The 17,500-nt window shown below is 38.2% G+C and overlaps 1 long non-coding RNA gene across 1 annotated transcript in view; it reads left to right on the top strand.

Annotated features, from left to right (window-relative positions):
- LOC115213376 overlaps positions 1-14,359 on the top strand; it is a 15,142-nt gene extending 783 nt beyond the window's left edge. Inside the window, exons 2-3 of the long non-coding RNA XR_003881794.2 lie at positions 9,196-9,406; positions 14,131-14,359. This is a non-coding gene — a long non-coding RNA (uncharacterized LOC115213376). The remainder of the gene's footprint in view (positions 1-9,195; positions 9,407-14,130) is intronic.
- Positions 14,360-17,500: the final 3,141 nt, after the last annotated feature.

The following is a 17,500-nucleotide window of genomic DNA, read 5'->3' as shown; positions in this document are numbered from 1 at the left end:
TTTTAGCTTGCAGAATCGATCGAGATGTAATACAACTGTTTGTGATATTTAACCACGTCTCTCGCTTATATGTTCTCAGTTCAGATCTCGTCCAGTTCGAATTTGCCTTTTATTACACAATGATCGATAACTCATGTATCAATTAGTCGTTGTGGATCGATTTGGTCAACAATGCTGCCGCTATATATTTCTTAAACGCGCACAAATGACAGAAATTGTGTTCATTATATTTTATGTCTAATAGGTGTTAAAGTTCTAAGCTATGAAATAAAAACTGTTAACTAATTTCGCATAACTTAATTGAATTGAACAAAAGAAAACCATAAGACAAATATCAGACTTAAATATTAGTATTGTGGTTGATATGTTTGATTAAACTCTTCAAAGAGGTCCCCCAGCATGACCGCAGTCCAATGAAATAAGTAGCAGATAAAACATAAATACTTCATAGACCAATAGAGTAAAATCTGGTCCGTCACCCGCGATCGAGTATGACTTGGTGCCAGCACGCACCTTATTTTTTTTTTATTTATTCTTCTAAGCATCCATGTAGAACAAGCAGAAAGAAACACCGTTATCGATAGCCTCCCTCTAAACGTAATAAACATCGAAGATGTGACAGCTAAAAGCTGAAAAGGATGTACAAGCACTTGACTCGTAATGTATACAGGAGGGATGAAAGAAGGAGAAAATGAGCAAGGTTTGGGATGAAGTACAAAGTTCCGGAACAATTACAGCAGTGCCCTCTGTCTGGTTCTCTACTAATGCTTAGCGGTATTTCGGCTGCCGTTACGTTGTGAGTTCAAATTCCGCCGAGGTTGAATTTGCCTTTCATCCTTTCGGGGTCGATAAATTAAGTACCAGTTACGCACTGGGGTCGATATAATCGACTTAAAACCTATGTCTGTCCATGTTTGTCCCCTCTATGTTTAGCCCCTTGTGGGTAATAAAGAAATATGTATTAATAATTGTCAATAATATTAAGACACAAGGTCATCGGTTCTGAAGGGAGATGATTAGTAGATGCTATCGACCTCACTACATTAGTAACAAGAGCCCTCAGAGAATGCAAACCTCCGCCAAGGCAACACCAACGTCAAGTGGAGGCGCAATGGCCCAGTGGTTAGGACAGCGGACTCGCGGTCGTAAGAACGCGGTTTCGATTCCCAGACCGTACATTGTGAATGTTTATTGAGCAAAAACACCTAAGCTCCACGAGGCTCCGGCGGGTGGTCGTGGTGAACCCCGCAATACTCTTTCACCACAACTTTCTCTCACTCTTTCTTCCTACTCCTGCCACGAAGCAGAGGAACCATGGTGTAACCAACTATGATGTGGTAAACTTTCAGACCCTAGATTGCAAATCCTATATACCCCAGGGTGGTTCAGCTCTCCACCCGTTATAACCCACGGTTTACGGAATGAGGATAACAACGTAGCTTTCGCGCCCGTGCAACCGCCAGTCTATCACGGGTGGTGGGTGGATCTTCAAGCTTAGTATCCAGTGGGATTACTGTACATGCCCTTACAATCTATTCCCGAAGGACGTCAGTGTAGCCTGTTTTCTGAGATACATGACATACTTTTGGGTACCTCATGAGGAAAAGCCTGCAGGTAGTAAATCAGGAAGACGTGCAGTAAACGCAACGGCACCCTCTTCGTACGATCTAGTATCTTTGAGAATTCTCATCCAGGTAAGCTCGCAAGTCTCGGCGGTAGTCTTGCTGTGTGACGTTTTTCTGAAAGAAAAAGTTACATGTAAGGCAGGTAAAATGGACGTGTGTAGGATGTCTAAGTACACTTGACCACAAAGTGTATCTTCAAAGAAAACCTCTTGACGTCAATGCACACTAGACAATGACCTCTGGTAATTCGACTGATTTGTCCACTTACAAAAATAAAGGGCAAAAATAAAGGAAAAAAGTTAAAAGCAACTTATATTAGTCTTATGTCTAAATTTAGTATTGAAATATTTCTACCTGTTTTTCTTTCTCTGGAGTGTGTATATATTGTTTTTGGTTTATATATATTTTTCGGGGACTCTCCTATCTTAGATAAAATATGGGGATTCCGAAATTTCTTGCTGAACAACTTTCACAGATGATTTATTTATAGAGAATAAATGTTTGTACAGTACATTAGCTCACATCCTCCGTTAAATCGGGATTGCCTCTACAAATGGATGATGTGCCGCACGTCAGGTGTCGAAGTGCTTGTAAAGCAACGCAAAATGAAAGGTTGTACGCAAAAGCTCACTGCACTGCTCGGCAATTGAAATCACGATAGTGAATCCATCTTAATCTCTAAGCCCCGCTCCTTCTCTTATATACAACAATAAATAGTTTTGTGTGTGTGTGTATGAATGTAATAGTTTCTAATTTTTGTACAAAGCCAGTAATTTCGGAACAGAGGCCAAGTCGATTACATCAACCCAAGTGTTCAACTGATACTTATTTTATCGACCGTAAAAAAGATGAAAGGTAAAGTCGACCTCGGCGGAATTTGAACTCAGAATGTAGAGACGAAATATCGCTAAGCATTTTGCCCGGCGTGCTAACGATTCTGCCAGCTCGACCTCGATGGCATTAGAACTCAGAACTTAAAGACGGACGAAATACCAATGAGTATTTTCTCCTGCGTGTTTATGATTCCGCAAGCTTGTCGCCTTTGAAGTTACATAATTTATCAGTTAATCAGTTTGATTCGGCACCAAATGACTTCCGTGCGAACTGTTTGAATTGTATATATTTATTTATGTAACCAGGGTATTCTTGGCTCGCGAGCTGGCGAAATGCATAGCCGTATTTCGTCTGCCGCTACGTTCTGAGTTCAAGTTCCACCGAGGTCGACTTTGCCTTTCATCCTTTCGGGGTAAAGAAATTAAGCACCAGTTACGCACTGGGTCGATGTAATCGACTTATCCGTTTGTCTGTCCTTGTTTGTCCCCTCTGTGTTTAGCCCCTTGTGGGTAGTAAAGAAAAGGGAATTCTTGGTTCGAAGAGTAGCTTGCGCCTATTCTTAGTTGGGGTAATTATTACTTCCAAGGTTCTGCTAGCTATGAAACATATGTAACCTGGACTTAATCTACTACATTCCATAATTTTGCATATATATGTATATATATATATATATATATATATATATATATATATAGGTAAACAGTAAAAATAATTACAGACATGGACAAGAACATGAAACACCACAGAGACGACACAAGAACCACAGGACGGGACATTCGAAGCCCTCAGTCATCAGTCAAGAACCAGATCATCTTAGCAATTTCGGCTGATTAATCTTGAGATTGCTCCGATATGGCCAGCCCGCCAAGGGAAATCTAAGCCAAGCGCATAGATCCCCTGGAAGAAAGCTTCGAATGTATACAATGCGAGGACGGAAAACGAACGAAGTACATAAACAAAAATACAGAATACGTGACACCAATAAGAATACAAAAACGTAAAAACAATAACGGTAAAAATAAAAATAAAAAATAACACAAACAAAACCAGGACGTAGGACAAGGGTCTTTCGACAGGACGAGTTGAGTATGGGGCTGGCTTGTGAAGTTGTGCCTAATGGCCACGGGGAGACGACAAATACGTGTTGCTTCTGCGGCTGCTGAAAACGAAAAGAGCGCTCAACAGCGGCTAGCGATCACGTGAGAACAAAAGACAGGAGAAAGGGACAGATGAAAAGAGAGAGAAGGTGGACGAGGGAGGAGAAGAAAGAGACAGGTCGAAGGGGCTGGAGGTGAGAGAGATAGAGAAACGTAGAGGGGGGGAGACGGATGGAGAGGGAAAGAAAGGAAGGGGAATAAGGGAGGAGAGAGAGAGAGAAAAAGAGACAGATTAAGAGTCGTATCAATGCTAGAGAAAAAATATACTTATCGTATAAGGACAATTGTGGATACGTAGCCGCGATTATATAGGTAAACAGTAAAAATAATTACAGACATGGACAAGAACATGAAACACCACAGAGACGACACAAGAACCACAGGACGGGACATTCGAAGCCCTCAGTCATCAGTCAAGAACCAGATCATCTTAGCAATTTCGGCTGATTAATCTTGAGATTGCTCCGATATGGCCCCCGCCCAAAGGAAATCTAAGCCAAGCGCATTAGATCCCCGGAAGAAAGCTTCGAATGTATACAATGCGAGGACGGAAAACGAACGAAGTACATAAACAAAAATACAGAATACGTGACACCAATAAGAATACAAAAACGTAAAAACAATAACGGTAAAAAAAAAAAATAAAAAATAACAACAAACAAAACCAGGACGTAGGACATATATATATATATACTATATATATATATATAATATATATATATATATATAATATATATATATATATATATATATATATAGATATATATAGGGTGCGGTGATTAAACTGTCGTCTAAATTACGCAGAATGAAGATAGCACTGACATCTCATTTTAACAGATATGTTTACCAAAATTACATTAAAATATCTTGAAATACTAAAGAGTAAATTTATTCAATTAAATCTTCATTGGCTTCAAGCACGGCGTCCAGACGACTTCGCAACCTCCTGCAACACTTCTGGATGCTCTCCTTGTTTAAGTTGGTGAATGCTGCCATAATTGTTGCCTTCAGTTCCTGTTTAGTGTTACAAGGAATTTTCTTATTTCTTTATTGCCCTCAAGGGGCTAAACATAGAGGGGACAAACAAGGACAGACAAATGGATTAAGTCGATTATATCAACCTCAGTGCGTAAATGGTACTTAATTTATAGACACCGAAATGATGAAAGGCAAAGTCGATATCGGCGGAATTTGAACTCACAACGTAACGGCAGACGAAATACCACTAAGCATTTCGCCCGACGTGCTAATGATTCTGCCAGCTCGCCGGCAAACAGGCGCACGCAAATGGCCGCGAACACACAGATGTATGTATCTATATACCTGCTACTGATGGAAGGACAAAGAAAACATAATTTCACACCTTTATATGGTGTTTGGAGGTGGCTGGGCATGAGATTTCCTCTATTTATATGTATGTTAACTACTCTTGTAACGAACAATTTGGTTAAAGAACAGTGTTCCGGAACGGACTATGTTCGTATACTCTTTCTCTTTACTCTTTTACTTGTTTCAGTCAATTTTCTGTGGCCATGCTGGAGCGCTGCCTTTAGTCGAGCAAATCGACCTCGGGACTTATTCTTTGTAAGCCTAGTAATTATTCTATCGGTCTCTTTTGCCGAACTGCTAAGTTACGGGGACGTAAACACACCAGCATTGGTTGTCAAGCGATGTTGGTGGGGGAATAAACACAGACACACAAACTTATACACACGCATATATATATATATATATATATATAATATATATATATATAACATATATACGACGAGCTTCTTTCAGTTTCCGTCTACCAAATCCATTCATAAGGCTTTGGTCGGCCCGAGGCTGTAGTGAAAGAAACTTGACCAAGGTGCCACGCAGTGGGACTGAACCCTGAACCATGTGCTTGGTAAGTAAGCTACTTACTACACAGCCACTCCTGCCCGTATATATATATATATATATATATATATATATATATATATATATATATATATATATATATATATATATATGTGGTGTGTGTGTGTGTGTGTATGTTTGTGTGTCTTTCTTTGTCACCCTACCATCGCTTGGTGTGTTTACGTCCCCGAAAGTTATTGGCAAACTTATTCGGCAAAAGAGATCGACAGAAGAAGCGCTAGGCTTACAAAGAATAAGTCCTGGGATCGATCTGTTCAAGTAAAGGAGGTGCTCCAGCATGGCCGCAGTCAAAATGACTGAAACAAGTAAAAGAACATGTATAAATAAATATATATATATATATATATATATATTTATATATTGTATCGCATATATTTATATTAATGTGTGCGTGCGTGTCTGTACGTGTGAAAGTGGGGTATGTATATATGAATGTATACGAGTAGGAGAAATTCGGTCGGTGAATTCGTGTTTGCTTTTTAATTTTCCAAAACACACATTTTACCGTAAGAGACACTTTACTTAACCCTTCCATGTCATTATTTATTGCCATCATCCAAACTTATCAATCATTCCATTTGTTTATTTTTATCAATTAGTGGATATTATTTATTCAATAAAGTCCTACACGGTAAACAAAGTTTTATTTATATACACGTAGCTACAATACAGTTATGAACGAAATTATAGACAGAACTTAAACAGGCCTAACCCCGATGTCAAAATGCGCTATCGTTAATATATCGTCTTCTTGCTTCAGTCTACCTCAAACGAATGACAGCCAAAACACCCATACAAACACACAACACCCACCGCCTTCTCTCTCTCTCTCTCTGAATACATACTAACGTATATACTTAGATACGTACATACCTACCTACATACATACTACGTATACACTTATGTATTATACATTTTTTATGCGCCCTTTTCAAGCCTAGCCAGGCTCATGGGCCCGGTTTCCCGGTTTCTCTGGCGTATGTGTTCCTCCCAGCTGGACGGGACACCAGTCCATCGCAGCGTTACTCAAGAAACAGGAAGAAAGTGTGAGAGAAAGTTGGGGACGAAAGAGTACAACAGGGGTCGCCACCAACCCCTGCTAGAGCATAGTGGAGCTTCAGGTGTTTTCGCTCAATAAACATTCACAACGCCCGATCTGAGAATCGAAACCGCGATCCTCCGACCGCGAGTCCGCTGTCCTAACCACTGGGCCATTGCGCCTCCGTATTGTATAAACGTATGTATTTATACATTTAGTAGGAGTTACATATATTGATTTCACATTTTTGCACAAGATCAGCAACTTCGATGAGGTGGCTAAGTACTCAAATGGTAGTTATTTTATCGACCTCGATGGCATTAGAACTCAGAACTTAAAGACGGACGAAATACCAATGAGTATTTTCTCCTGCGTGTTTATGATTCCGCAAGCTTGTCGCCTTTGAAGTTACATAATTTATCAGTTAATCAGTTTGATTCGGCACCAAATGACTTCCGTGCGAACTGTTTGAATTGTATATATTTATTTATGTAACCAGGGTATTCTTGGCTCGCGAGCTGGCGAAATGCGTAGCCGTATTTCGTCTGCCGCTACGTTCTGAGTTCAAGTTCCACCGAGGTCGACTTTGCCTTTCATCCTTTCGGGGTAAAGAAATTAAGCACCAGTTACGCACTGGGGTCGATGTAATCGACTTAATCCGTTTGTCTGTCCTTGTTTGTCCCCTCTGTGTTTAGCCCCTTGTGGGTAGTAAAGAAAAGGGAATTCTTGGTTCGAAGAGTAGCTTGCGCTCTATTCTTAGTTTGGGTAATTATTACTTCCAAGGTTCTGCTAGCTATGAAACATATGTAACCTGGACTTAATCTACTACATTCCATAATTTTGCATATATATGTATATATATATATATATATATATATATATATATATTATATATATATATATATATATATATATATATATATATACATACATATATATATATATATATATATATATATATATATATATATATATATATATATATATATATATATATATATATATATATATATATATATATATATATATATAGGGTGCGGTGATTAAACTGTCGTCTAAATTACGCAAGAATGAAGATAGCACTGACATCTCATTTTAACAGATATGTTTACCAAAATTACATTAAAATATCTTGAAATACTAAAGAGTAAATTTATTCAATTAAATCTTCACTGGCTTCAAGCACGGCGTCCAGACGACTTCGCAACCTCCTGCAACACTTCTGGATGCTCTCCTTGTTTAAGTTGGTGAATGCTGCCATAATTGTTGCCTTCAGTTCCTGTTTAGTGTTACAAGGAATTTTCTTATTTCTTTATTGCCCTCAAGGGGCTAAACATAGAGGGGACAAACAAGGACAGACAAATGGATTAAGTCGATTATATCAACCTCAGTGCGTAACTGGTACTTAATTTATAGACCCCGAAATGATGAAAGGCAAAGTCGATATCGGCGGAATTTGAACTCAGAACGTAGCGTCAGACCGAATACCTATTTCTTTACTACCCACAAGGGGCTAAACACAGAGGGGGCAAGCAAGGACAGACAAACGGATTAAGTCGATTATATCGGCCCCAGTGCGTAACTGGTACTTAATTTATCGACCCCGAAAGGATGAAAGGCAAAGTCGACCTCGGCGGAATTTGAACTCACAACGTAACGGCAGACGAAATACCACTAAGCATTTCGCCCGACGTGCTAATGATTCTGCCAGCTCGCCGGCAAACAGGCGCACGCAAATGGCCGCGAACACACAGATGTATGTATCTATATACCTGCTACTGATGGAAGGACAAAGAAAAATTAATTTCACACCTTTATATGGTGTTTGGAGGTGGCTGGGCATGAGATTTCCTCTATTTATATGTATGTTAACTACTCTTGTAACGAACAATTTGGTTAAAGAACAGTGTTCCGGAACGGACTATGTTCGTATACTCTTTCTCTTTACTCTTTTACTTGTTTCAGTCAATTTTCTGTGGCCATGCTGGAGCGCTGCCTTTAGTCGAGCAAATCGACTCGGGACTTATTCTTTGTAAGCCTAGTAATTATTCTATCGGTTTCTTTTGCCGAATCGCTAGGTTACGGGGACGTAAACATACCAGCATCGGTTGTCAAGCGATGTTGGGAGGACAAACACAGACACACAAACACACACACACATACATACATACATACATACATACATACATACATACATACATACATACATACATACACACACACATATATATATATACATATATACGACTGGCTTCTTTCAGTTTCCGTCTACCAAGTCCACTCACAAGGCTTTGCTTGGCCTGAGGCTATGGTAGAAGACACTAGCCCAAGGTGTCACGCAGTGTGACTGAACCTGGAACTATGTAATTCATAAGCAAGCTACTTTATTTCATAAATATTTGCCATGAGGGCATTACAAAGAGGGGACAAGCTACTTACCACACAGCCACTCCTACGCCTAGAGACCTTACTGGATATATTTTCATATATTTATATTCAGAACTGATTTTTGGACAATTTAATATTTAGGGTCTTTGTGAAAATCTCCTGATTCGCAATCACCCAACATAGTGTCACTGAGCAAGTTTATTTTCCGTTTTATTTTATTTTATTTTACTTTTCCCTTTTCTTTCAGATGATCCCCTGTGCAATTCTTATCCGTTCGGCCTGAATCGGGATCCTAAAAATTGCAGAAGGTTCATTCCCTGTTTCAATCACACATCATTCCCATCTATGGCCTGCCAGGATAACTTAATTTTCAATGTGCAGCTGCAACGTTGTACAACCTTGAGCACCACAGCGTGCACTCAAAATAACCCAAACAATAACAACAATAATTATTAAACGTAAGTATTTTTTTTTTTTTGAATTTTTAAAGACAAAACAAAGCTACGAAAAAGCAAAGAAGACAATAATTACGAGGGGATACTGGAAAATTCTTGGTTTTGGGTAAAAGAATATACGGGACGATCAGTTACTCTTTTACTTGTTTTAGGAATTTGACTGTGGCCAAGCTGGAGCACCGCCTTTTAGTCGAGCAAATTGACCTCAGGATTTATTCTTTGTAAGCCTAGTACTTATTCTATCGGTCTCTTTTGCCGAACCGCTGAGTTACGGGGACGTAAACACACCAGCATCGGCTGTCAAGTGATGTTGGGGGAGGAACAAACACAGACACACAAACATACACACACACACACACACACACACACACGTATATATATATATATATATATACATATATACGACGGGCTTCTTTCAGTTTCCGTCTACCAAATCCACTCACAAGGCTTTGGTCGGCCCGAGGAAATAGTGGAAGACAGTAGAATAGTAGAAGCAGTGGGACTGAACTCGGAACCATGTGGTTCGCAAGCAAGCTACTTACCACACAGCCCCTCCTATGTTGAAGAAAATCATGACTTTATTCAACATATTCCCCTCTCAGATTCACACATTGCAATGGTCCTTCAGTTTTTCTAAGCCCAGTTAACGAGCTCAAGAGGTTGCATCTCCAGCCAGGCCTTTCGCGAAACCCTTAAAGCCAGTAAATTTTCAGTACTCCTTCGTATATTGTTACGATATTAGATATAGCATAACTGATGAGGCTCAATGGGATTAAAATCATGATGTTTCTTATTTCTTTATTGCCCACAAGGGGCTAAACATAGAGGGGACAAACAAGAACAGACAAACGGATTAAGTCGATTACATCGATCCCAGTGCGTAACTGGTACTTAATTTATCGACCCCGAAAGGATGAATGGCAAAGTCGTCCTCGGCGGAATTTGAACTCAGAACGTAGCGGCAGACAAAATACGGCAAAGAATTTCGCCCGGCGTGTTAACGTTTCTGCCAGCTCACCACCTTAAAATCATGATGCTTCTGTGGACAGTGTGTGCTTTCTTGAACTAAAGAGTAAATACAATAGTTAGAGCGAGGAACGTCAATGAAATAGATATTAAGATCTACAGTGTGCGACAAAAACCCTCCAAGATTTACCATTCTAAATTAAAGTTTTGAGAGTCTAAGCACACTATGCAACAATTCATAAGATCATTGGAAAGAAAACAAAACGATAATATATCAGCTACATAAAAAACCGTTATTATCATTACTTTTACTTCACTATCATCATGGCAATGGCGATATAAAATGTGGGAGGCTTTCCTATCGCACCTTTCTAAAATGAAGACTAAAGAGATTTGTGACGTCAGGGTAAGGCTGTGCATTAAAAGAAATTCATAGTTAACAAAATATCGAAACTAGCTGTGTCTTTTATTTATTAGCAGTTTATGTTTTTTCTCTTCGACACTTGCCCTAAAATAAATATTTGACTTGTCTTAATAACAAAACCTAGTTAGTCCTGTTAGGTGGAAAAGAAAAAGAATTTTCTAGTTCAGCCATTGATGTTGAAGACCCGTCTAATTTATATTACTTTATTTTATATTTTTCTGGTGTTTACCTACCTCGCGTTATAAATAAAACGTGTTTGTGAGTTTCTTTGTTTCTGTCTATGTGTGTGTTTGCTTTTCACTGCTTACCAGTTGAAAGCTCAAACCTGATACATTACATCCGAGTTCAACTTGACATCAGGCATAATAACGCATTCAAATAAAAAAAAAATGAGAATAAATAGACAGATAGAAAGCTGTGACTAAATGTGTTGATGCCGGTGTCAAATTTAAAACTAAATTCTTCGTCTATTTATACACTTGAAATCAATATAACTTAATGAAAAGCCAGTGAATTATGCAGCAAAAGATTTATATTATAATAATAAGGCGGCTAGCTGGCTGAAACGTTAGCACGCCGGGCGAAATGCGTAGCCGTATTTTGTCTGCCGTTACGTTCTGAGTTCAAATTCCGTCGAGGTCGACTTTGCCTTTCATCCTTTCGGGTCGATAAATTAAGTACCAGTTACGCACTGTGGTCGATGTAATCGACTTAATCCGTTTGTCTGTCCTTATTTGTCCCCTCTGTGTTTAGCTCCTTGTGGGTAGTAAAGAAATATATATAATAATAATAATAATAATAATAATAACAACAACAACAACAATAATAATAACAATAAAGGGTGGAGCACTTGCAGAAAACAGCACTGCTTGGAACCGCTCGAATACTCCGGAAGGTACTCGAAAAATAAGAGGTGTTTCTTTAGTTCACAGATAGTGAACAGCTGACACCGTAGGAAAATCTCCAGAGTGAGAAGCTGTGCAAAGGCAATAATGATAATAATAATAATAATAATAATAAAATAATAATAATAATAATAATAATCGTTTCTACTGTAGGCACAAGACCCGAAATTTTGTGGGGAGCAGGTTAGTCGATGACATATACCTCAAATAAAAATGTTCAGTAATTGCCATAAATTGATCGCAGTGTAATTTAATGCAATCGGGCTGGTTGAAAAAAGGACGAACGGTGTTGTACCTGAAAGATGCATCAAAAGGAAATGCTGCTGCTGACAAATACAGACCAATACCCTGCTTCCCGTTAATGTGAAAGTTACTGCCAGGAGGAATTGCAGAAGAACTGTATAAATTTCTTGATGGGAACGATATATTACCACCGGAACAAAAAGGCTGTAGAAGATGCAGAGTTACCAAAGATCAAATATTGGTAGACAAAATGGTAATGCATGATTATAAACGAAGGAGAACAAGTCTTGGAATGGCTTGGATTGACTATTACAAAGCTTATGAGAGGATTCCAGTTTCGTAGATCATTGAGTGCTTAGATCCGTTTAGAATTGCGAGGAATGTAACGTGTTTCCTGAAGAGAAGAATGGTTGGGTGGAAAACTGAACTGGTAACTTAAGGAAAAAGCTTGGGCACCCTGGGTATTAGAAGTGGGATTTTCCTGAGTGATAGCCTATATCCGTTGCTTTCTTTCTCTGCATGATACCCCTGACCGTGGTACTCAGGAAAATGAACATGGGGTACCAACTAAAGGAAAAATCCTAGACAATCAACCACCAATCTTAAGGATGGATGATTTGAAACTGTATGGCAAAGATGAGACACAAGTGAGTTCCATGATGAACACGGTCCACTGATTTAATACTGATATTAGAATGGAACTTGTAATCAAGTGCGGAATAATCTACCTAAAAAGGGGTAAGGTACAATCCATAGCAAGGATAGAATTACCGAATAGAGACTTGATTAAGCAAATTGAAACGGATGGATACAAATACCTTGGTGTACTAGAATTCGACGAGATAATGGAAAAGGAAATGAAAAAGCAACTTAGGATGGAATATTTTCGAAGACTGAGGTTGGTCTTGCGCTCAAAATTGGGGGGATGGAATAAAATCCAAGTAGTTAATACATGGGCGATAGCATCTCTTCAGTATGGAGCGGGAATTATAAAATGGAAAAAGAGAGATATGAAGAAAATGGATACCAAGACCAGAAAAATGCTATCAGTACACAGAGCCTATATATCCGTCTGTCTGTACGTCAGTCTGTCTGTCAGCCTGTCTGTCTATCCATCAATCTATCTATCTGTCTGTCTGTCAGTCTGTCTATCAATCTAACTATCTATCTGTATGTCTGTCTATCCATCAATCTATCTATCTGTCTCTCTATCTATCCGTCTGTCTTTCTCTCTATTAATCTGTGTAACTAATTATCTATCAATCTATCTGTCTGTCTGTCTGTCTGTCTGGCTGGCTGGTTGTTTATCTTTATATGTATGTATGCATGTATAGTAATAATAATAGTGATACAAATTATTTGTTTGTTTGTTTATTCGTTGTTTGGTTAGTTGGTTGGTTGGTTGGTTGGTTGATTTTTACAGTCGCGCTTTACATCTCATAAAATGGAAGAATGACAGAGAGCCAAAATAAATGTGTAGATCGGGTGCACATACTTATTTCAGAGGCAGGCCATAACTAAAGAAAGCTTTTATTATAATATCTTACGCGCTATTATTCACTGCTCTGTCTACTTGGAGATCCACAATTAAAAGCCATTTATTTTATATCTGTCGAAATTTCTAACTTCTTATAACGTCATCAAGTTGCAATTCTCACAGGTAAGAACAAAACTTCTAAGATGGATGAGAAAAATTTGAAGTGTTGCTTTGGTATAATGGTAGAACGTTTGTTACAGTCATAGAAGATCTAGGCTCGCGTCCTAGGGGCACTATTCGTTATTTTTTTTATCTTTTTCCATCCCAGAGGTTTTAAAGCTAAAATTCTGGCCGTTAAGGCGACAAGCTGGCAGAAACGTTAGCACGCCGGGCGAAATACTTATCGATATTTTGTCTGTTTCTACGTTCTGAGTTCAGATTCCGCCGAGGTTGACTTTGCTTTTCATCCTTTCGGGGTCGATAATTTAAGTAAAAGTTGCGTACTGGGAACGACTGGCTCCCTCACACCACCAAATTTTGGGATATGTGCCTAGAACAGAAAAGAATATTCTGGGCGTTATTTTCTATAGTTTTTTAAAATTTTAGTTTCATCGTTAAAAACGATTTATTCCATATATCTCGAATTTTCCAAATACTTATGACGTAAATATTCTAATATCTTAAAACAATTTTTCTTTCATTATCATTCCAGGTTTTAAATAATAGAAATAACCAAAGATTTATGGAGGAAACAAATGAAAGATGGAAGAAAATGGACTGGAATATCGACATTTCTTTTTAAATAACTTTCATCCATTTAATCTCAAAAGAACTCTAAATAACCGAAATCTAAATTCAACGAAGAAACAATAAAATATAATAAATGTAGTGCGTAAATTGGATATTGTCCTATTTGATATTAAATTTATAAAAGTCTGATATCAAATGTTTATGAGTTTCTTTACGTGTTATATTTTGATATAATGCACGTCGCATAATTGTTGCAATATTATTGTGGAATTGCTGTTGTATTTATATCAATATTGTATTTATATCTGAGATGTTTCAGTCATTGGACAGTGGCCATGCTGGAGCACAACCTCAAAGTGTTTAGTCAAACAAATCGAAATCAGCATTTAATTTTAAAATTTGGCACTTATTCTATTGGTCGTTTTAGCCGGACCACTATGTTAGGGTGACGTAAAAGAAACCAAGGCCAATCAACAAACGGTCTGTTTGTGCGTGCGTGCGTGCCTCTGTGTGTGTAGAACTCCAAATTCTACACACATACGACAAGCTTCCACACAGTTTTCGTCTACGACTTTTACTCTCAGGACATTGGTTTCTTATTTCAAACTCCATCATGGATATTCATCGCCCCAGGGTCGATGGAATAATAATTAATGCCTTATTGTACTTAGGCACAAACCTATTTTTATACAAAAATGTAGGGTTACTGGAATTCGTTCGAATACCAACCGAAGTGAATCTATGCAGGATGAAAAAAAACCGACGATCGATGAATTTACGATCAGATAAATGAATTTGAGATTAGAGTGTACAAAGGCGAAACTAAATACTTTTCTATCAAGCAAGCAATGGATAGTTCCATAGTAAAAAGATGCAAAAAAAAACAATCCATAAAAACACTGAAATAGAGGCAAAAGAGAAGTTATGTCTTAGCAGGAAGATAAATCGTAGTTCACTAAGAATATAGTTCTTTATTGCCCACAAGGGGCTAAACATAGAGGGGACAAACAAAGACAGACAAAGGGATTAAGTCGATTACATCGACCCCAGTGCGCAACTAGTACTTTATTTATCGACCCCGAAAGGATGAAAGGCAAAGTCGACCTCGGCAGTGTTTGAACCCAGAACGTAACGACAGACGAAATACTGCTGAGCATTTCGCCCGGCGTGCTAACGCTTCTGCCAGCTCGCATCGCATCCAAAATCTCTGCATCGGGACACTGAGAGCTTCCGACTCGCATAAACACACTTTTAAAACTGGTTATGATGGCTAGTTACACAAGATTAACTAACCTATTTAAGTTACAGAACTATTCACAATTAGCCTTTGAAAACATTTTAGTATTACCTTCTGCTCCGCAGTGCAAACACCACATCTTTCACAGCCTTTTTATGGGGGTCTTCGACCTTCCAACTATCCTCCATTTAATATAGTTCAGATGTAACTCTGAAGAAAAGGGCATGGCTGGAAAATATTTTAACGAGCCTCATTTTTATAATGTTATATGACAGGAGCGCTTCCATGCGGTGCTGAAGTTAGGATCTTTTTGAGTTAGATTCTGCATTGTAAAGGCGGGCCTCCGCTCTCTGGGGCCTATCCAGCGGTTGGATATTGGTATATCTACACGAGCAGGCTGCTTCTATATAATCGTGTTTCTCAAAATCATACAACGATAACCACATTCACTTTCACACACAAGCACACATACACGCATTTATACATTCGCAACACAAACCACACACCACAAACGTTCAAACACATAAGCCTATATGTAAACAAAGACAGAGAGAGGTGAAAACCAGAAGGGGGGGGGAGAATACGCAAGAGTGGCCTTCAAATTGACCTTCCCGTTGGGAATTGGTTAAAGAAGAGTTGCTTCGGAATTCTGATCTCACTAATACATGAGAGCTGACCAAACCATCTAAGCTGGATTTTGATGAGAATGGCTCCAGTACCTGATATGCTGAAATTTGTTTGTACCTCACTGTTATGAATATGGTCACTCGGGTTTATATTGGAGAGAGTACGCAAGAAACATATATGAAAAGCGTCAAGCTGGTTGATGTGCCTTCGATAGATTCAGAGACATGAAGCAATGTTATGAAGACCACAGACTTGTATACATCGATTTTCACCTTTTTCGATACGTTTCGGTTGATCCAATTTCTGTGATAAAGCTTATTGAAAGCGGAACTAGCCTCATCGAATCTGGATTCAGTTTCTTTAATACACACACACACACACACACACACAAACACACGCACACACACAAACACACACACACATTCACATACACACACACAAACACAACACACACACACACATATATTTTAAAATATATTGTGTATAAAACATTTCTATACACAGAGAGGAAACCTTTGACAGGACCCCTTACATGCTAGAAAGGGCAGCTAAAACCCAGATCACGAAGAAAAGAATTCATGAGGCACGCTGTTACAACACCAGAACGAACAAAATATGAATTAGTTAATCCCGAACTCGAGTTTCTCTATTAATTGCCAAATAAACAAATTTGGAATCTGTAGCTCGTTAGCGAGATTGCTAATTAATGAATAATCATGTAGATGCAAATACGTACCGAAAAAACGTGCGCAAGATAGTTACATTTTTATCCATTATGTATTCGAAATTGGTGCGCAAGCGTAAACATATATTCCAGCAGTAAATAGACAAATTTAAAACTTTGTCCTATATAGTCTGAGAATTGTAAATATTACTATCGTAAATATGAGGGTAATAAATTTATATAATTTATTACCAGTGTTTAGCATGCATAAATAATAGTCATAAGACATGTCATATTTATAAAAATATAAGAGTATATAAAATATTTTTATACAAAGAGAGGAGACCTTTGACAGGACCCCTTACATGATAGAAAGGGCAGTTAAATCACAAACCCCGAAAAAACAATTCAAGATAGATAGATAGATAGATAGATAGATAGATAGATAGATAGATAGATAGATAGATAGTTAAATGGATATATATATACACACACATATGTATAGATCAAACTAGTTTGATTCACTTTCGTTGGTAGTCCGAGTTTCAAGCGTGATTCATGTCTTCAGCCATTTTGAATTTGAAGGAAAGGAAGTGATTTTTATTACCGTAAGAGGCGGTGCGATTTGTGGAGGAAGTTCACAGAGTGTCGTGCTTTTATGCTGTTACATTACGCATGCTAGCCGCCAGTATGAAAATTTTTCTAAATTTGCTAGCCTTATTATTTTCCCGGTATATATATATATATAAATATATATATATATGTATGTATATATACATATACATATACATACACACACACACA

This window comes from Octopus sinensis, linkage group LG6 (genome assembly GCF_006345805.1).
Source record: "Octopus sinensis linkage group LG6, ASM634580v1, whole genome shotgun sequence".
NCBI lineage: Eukaryota > Metazoa > Mollusca > Cephalopoda > Octopoda > Octopodidae > Octopus > Octopus sinensis.
Note: the sequence above shows the minus strand (reverse complement) of the source record. Positions and strands in the feature narration are given on the sequence as shown.